The sequence below is a fragment of the Pelobates fuscus genome, chromosome 13 (assembly GCF_036172605.1).
Source record: "Pelobates fuscus isolate aPelFus1 chromosome 13, aPelFus1.pri, whole genome shotgun sequence".
Taxonomy (NCBI): Eukaryota; Metazoa; Chordata; class Amphibia; order Anura; family Pelobatidae; genus Pelobates; species Pelobates fuscus.
The window spans coordinates 87,131,779-87,137,778 of NC_086329.1; the positions used below are offsets into that span (position 1 = coordinate 87,131,779).

The 6,000-nt window shown below is 45.5% G+C and overlaps 1 protein-coding gene across 2 annotated transcripts in view; it reads right to left on the bottom strand.

Annotated features, from left to right (window-relative positions):
• The window catches only part of PI4KB (phosphatidylinositol 4-kinase beta), a 39,763-nt gene extending 35,531 nt beyond the window's left edge, over positions 1-4,232 (bottom strand). For both annotated transcript variants that reach the window (XM_063440181.1, XM_063440180.1), the window contains exon 1: positions 4,039-4,232. The gene's annotated coding sequence lies outside the window, so the exon portion shown is untranslated. The remainder of the gene's footprint in view (positions 1-4,038) is intronic.
• Positions 4,233-6,000: the final 1,768 nt, after the last annotated feature.

The following is a 6,000-nucleotide window of genomic DNA, read 5'->3' on the forward strand; positions in this document are numbered from 1 at the left end:
TATCCACACTAATAACACTCAGTACTTACTGTCCCCCCAGTATCCACACTAATAACACTCAGTACTTACTGTCCCCCCCAGTATCCACACTAATAACACTCAGTACTTACTGTCCCCCCCAGTATCCACACTAATAACACTCAGTACTTACTGTCCCCCCAGTATCCACACTAATAACACTCAGTACTTACTGTCCCCCAGTATCCACACTAATAACCCTCAGTACTTACTTTCCCCCCAGTATCCACACTAATAACACTCAGTACTTACCGTCCCCCCAGTATCCACACTAATAACACTCAGTACTTACTGCCCCCCCAGTATCCACACTAATAACACTCAGTACTTACTGTCCCCCCAGTATCCACACTAATAACACTCAGTACTTACTGTCCCCCCCAGTATCCACACTAATAACACTCAGTACTTACTGTCCCCCCCCCCCAGTATCCACACTAATAACACGCAGTACTTACTGTCCCCCCCAGTATCCACACTAATAACACTCAGTACTTACAGTCCCCCCCAGTATCCACACTAATAACACTCAGTACTTACTGTCCCCCCGGTATCCACACTAATAACACTCAGTACTTACTGTCCCCCAGTATCCACACTAATAACACTCAGTACTTACTGCCCCCCCCAGTATCCACACTAATAACACTCAGTACTTACTGCCCCCCCCCAGTATCCACACTAATAACACTCAGTACTTACTGTCCCCCAGTATCCACACTAATAACACTCAGTACTTACTGTCCCCCCCAGTATCCACACTAATAACACTCAGTACTTACTGTCCCCCCCAGTATCCACACTAATAACACTCAGTACTTACAGTCCCCCCCAGTATCCACACTAATAACACTCAGTACTTACTGTCCCCCCCAGTATCCACACTAATAACACTCAGTACTTACTGTCCCCCCAGTATCCACACTAATAACACTCAGTACTTACTGCCCCCCCAGTATCCACACTAATAACACTCAGTACTTACTGTCCCCCCCCAGTATCCACACTAATAACACTCAGTACTTACTGTCCCCCCCAGTATCCACACTAATAACACTCAGTACTTACTGTCCCCCCAGTATCCACACTAATAACACTCAGTACTTACTGTCCCCCCCAGTATCCACACTAATAACACTCAGTACTTACTGTCCCCCCCAGTATCCACACTAATAACACTCAGTACTTACTGTCCCCCCAGTATCCACACTAATAACACTCAGTACTTACTGTCCCCCAGTATCCACACTAATAACCCTCAGTACTTACTTTCCCCCCAGTATCCACACTAATAACACTCAGTACTTACCGTCCCCCCAGTATCCACACTAATAACACTCAGTACTTACTGCCCCCCCAGTATCCACACTAATAACACTCAGTACTTACTGTCCCCCCAGTATCCACACTAATAACACTCAGTACTTACTGTCCCCCCCAGTATCCACACTAATAACACTCAGTACTTACTGTCCCCCCCCCCCAGTATCCACACTAATAACACGCAGTACTTACTGTCCCCCCCAGTATCCACACTAATAACACTCAGTACTTACAGTCCCCCCCAGTATCCACACTAATAACACTCAGTACTTACTGTCCCCCCGGTATCCACACTAATAACACTCAGTACTTACTGTCCCCCAGTATCCACACTAATAACACTCAGTACTTACTGCCCCCCCCAGTATCCACACTAATAACACTCAGTACTTACTGCCCCCCCCCAGTATCCACACTAATAACACTCAGTACTTACTGTCCCCCAGTATCCACACTAATAACACTCAGTACTTACTGTCCCCCCCAGTATCCACACTAATAACACTCAGTACTTACTGTCCCCCCCAGTATCCACACTAATAACACTCAGTACTTACAGTCCCCCCCAGTATCCACACTAATAACACTCAGTACTTACTGTCCCCCCCAGTATCCACACTAATAACACTCAGTACTTACTGTCCCCCCAGTATCCACACTAATAACACTCAGTACTTACTGCCCCCCCCAGTATCCACACTAATAACACTCAGTACTTACTGTCCCCCAGTATCCACACTAATAACACTCAGTACTTACTGTCCCCCCCAGTATCCACACTAATAACACTCAGTACTTACTGTCCCCCCCAGTATCCACACTAATAACACTCAGTACTTACAGTCCCCCCCAGTATCCACACTAATAACACTCAGTACTTACTGTCCCCCCCAGTATCCACACTAATAACACTCAGTACTTACTGTCCCCCCAGTATCCACACTAATAACACTCAGTATTTACTGTCCCCCCCAGTATCCACACTAATAACACTCAGTATTTACTGTCCCCCCCAGTATCCACACTAATAACACTCAGTACTTACTGTCCCCCCCAGTATCCACACTAATAACACTCAGTACTTACTGTCCCCCCCAGTATCCACACTAATAACACTCAGTACTTACTGTCCCCCCCCAGTATCCACACTAATAACACTCAGTACTTACTGTCCCCCCGGTATCCACACTAATAACACTCAGTACTTACTGTCCCCCCAGTATCCACACTAATAACACTCAGTACTTACTGTCCCCCCCAGTATCCACACTAATAACACTCAGTACTTACTGTCCCCCCCAGTATCCACACTAATAACACTCAGTACTTACTGTCCCCCCCAGTATCCACACTAATAACACTCAGTACTTACTGTCCCCCCCAGTATCCACACTAATAACACTCAGTACTTACTGTCCCCCCCAGTATCCACACTAATAACACTCAGTACTTACTGTCCCCCCCAGTATCCACACTAATAACACTCAGTACTTACTGTCCCCCCCAGTATCCACACTAATAACACTCAGTACTTACTGTCCCCCCGGTATCCACACTAATAACACTCAGTACTTACTGTCCCCCCCAGTATCCACACTAATAACACTCAGTACTTACTGTCCCCCCCAGTATCCACACTAATAACACTCACTACTTACTGTCCCCCCCAGTATCCACACTAATAGCACTCAGTACTTACTGTCCCCCCCCAGTATCCACACTAATAACACTCAGTACTTACTGTCCCCCCCCCAGTATCCACACTAATAACACTCAGTACTTACTGTCCCCCCCAGTATCCACACTAATAACACTCAGTACTTACTGTCCCCCCCAGTATCCACACTAATAACACTCAGTACTTACTGTCCCCCCCAGTATCCACACTAATAACACTCAGTACTTACTGTCCCCCTGTATCCACACTAATAACACTCAGTACTTACTGTCCCCCTGTATCCACACTAATAACACTCAGTACTTACTGTCCCCCCCAGTATCCACACTAATAACACTCAGTACTTACTGTCCCCCAGTATCCACACTAATAACACTCAGTACTTACTGTCCCCCCCAGTATCCACACTAATAACACTCAGTACTTACTGTCCCCCCCAGTATCCACACTAATAACACTCAGTACTTACTGTCCCCCCCAGTATCCACACTAATAACACTCAGTACTTACTGTCCCCCCCAGTATCCACACTAATAACACTCAGTACTTACTGTCCCCCCAGTATCCACACTAATAACACTCAGTACTTACTGTCCCCCCCAGTATCCACACTAATAACACTCAGTACTTACTGTCCCCCCCAGTATCCACACTAATAACACTCAGTACTTACTGTCCCCCCCAGTATCCACACTAATAACACTCAGTACTTACTGTCCCCCCCAGTATCCACACTAATAACACTCAGTACTTACTGTCCCCCCCCAGTATCCACACTAATAACACTCAGTACTTACTGTCCCCCCCAGTATCCACACTAATAACACTCAGTACTTACTGCCCCCCCCCCAGTATCCACACTAATAACACTCAGTACTTACTGTCCCCCCCAGTATCCACACTAATAACACTCAGTACTTACTGTCCCCCAGTATCCACACTAATAACACTCAGCCACCCTTTACCCCCCCCCCATCCATCACTCTCATTACTGACAGCCATTACACTCGGGTTCTCACCTCCCTCGGCTCACACGCCCTCCTCCATGCCGGTATCAGCTGTTATACCGAGTCCCACCCTCCCCATTCCTTCTTCATCCTCTCCTCAGACCGAACTCAGCGGCGGACCTGAGACCATAGAGACGTTCAGGAAACCATAGAGTACCCCGGCAGCAGTTCCATCTACCATAGAGAGTGACAGAGACCAGAGCGACGCCAGAAATCTACCATAGAGAGCTAGAAGTAGAATGACAAGCCCTGGGCTGTCTGTCTGTCTGTTCCCCCTGTGTGTACTCTGATGGTTGTAGCACACACAGGGTGTGAATTTAAAGTGAAAATCACAGTTTTTGTCAATCTTATCTAAGCTGAAAATATAGATGATATGTAAATGTTTTCCAATTAGATTATAAGTGTTTTTTTTTTTTTTTAAACTAGTCAAGTTGTACAGTGATATAAGTTTTTTAATTTACTCTGAACTCTCACATTTCACCCTTTGGTTAATGACTCTTTAAATTGCTTATTAAAACTGGTATCACGCCCTGTGCTTCACAGATAAATTATAAAACTCAAATAATCTCCAGGTTCTTTTATCCAAATTAGCGGCCGGTGTATAGCTCAAAATACAGAACGTGTACGTTTAATACAGAGATTAAAATTAAATGCAAAGCACCATAAATATGGAGGCAGGGGTGCCTTATCGCTGGCCTCCCACCCATCCTGATTTTGGCAGGTCAGCTCCAATTTTTAGGTCTTGTCCCACCATCCCTACTTTATTGTCCTCAACAAGCGTAGCTCAAGCACATAATTAGACATGCGTGCGCTATGCTCGGGGCATTAGGACTCTGCAGCGAGCATTGAAACGATGCTCTTGAAGGGCTAGCCTACTTAATTGGCAGGCAGCGTGCCATGAATTCACACCAGGCTGACCTGTCAGTTCTACAGGCGGACATTCTGTCACTAGGCAGAGCCAATTAGTTTAATCAATGGCTCACCCCCTATTAACCCCTCAAGGACACATGACGGAAATATTCCGTGATGATTCCTTTTATTTCTGAAGTTGTGTCCTTAAGGGCTTAAGCCTCCCAGTGGTGTCCCGTGAAGCAGGATGTAACGGATCGCCTGGCAACCCGACTTGGTACCTCCGTTAATGGATGCTCCTAGTGCTTCCTGAGGGCTCCAAGCACTCTGGCAGACACCATAATCACCGAATCCAAGAAACCTTTAAATTCTCCCAAGCGTATGAATGCTGTAGACCATTGAATAGGAACCATACGAATAGGCTTGTACCCCTAGCAGTCAACTGGAACAGCATACAATAAATCCTTCCCCCAATAATGAGACGACACATCACTTTGAGGTTAAAACAGGAACTCTGGACTGGCTCATCCAGCCTGGCTTTTATTTCCAACTCACACATACAGGCCACACCCAGGGGGAGGCATAAAAGAACCAATGACATAGATGTTACCTCCCACACATCCCCTCCCCTTAGTGTGACACATAATCCCATTATGCATACAGTGTAAAATATACTTTTACACAACTTTCATAACTTTAAAACCATACATCACATTCACATAAAAATACATATCCACAATCAATCCATTCAGGGGAACAACATATTAAAAAATGGCATGAATCCGACCAGGGGTTCAAAAGTTACTAAAAGTATCTTTTGTTCCTTTCTGGCTGGCAGAAAAACATCCCCACAATGCACCCTGGTTTCCTCCCTTCTGCCCTGGAGTTAATTGGAGAAGTAATCCAATTACCCAGGACTAAAGGCAGACTCCATTAACCACATGGTTGCAAAACAACATAAAACACTTTAAAATACATAAAGTCACATTTACACATAACACACAGACATTTCACCTATCCCCAGATAGCTGGGATCTGCACGCACAAAACTACCGAATAGCGCGCAGATCCTACTCACACAGTACAATTGCCATGGAGCTAAAGTCTTTCCCATAGTCTTTCATT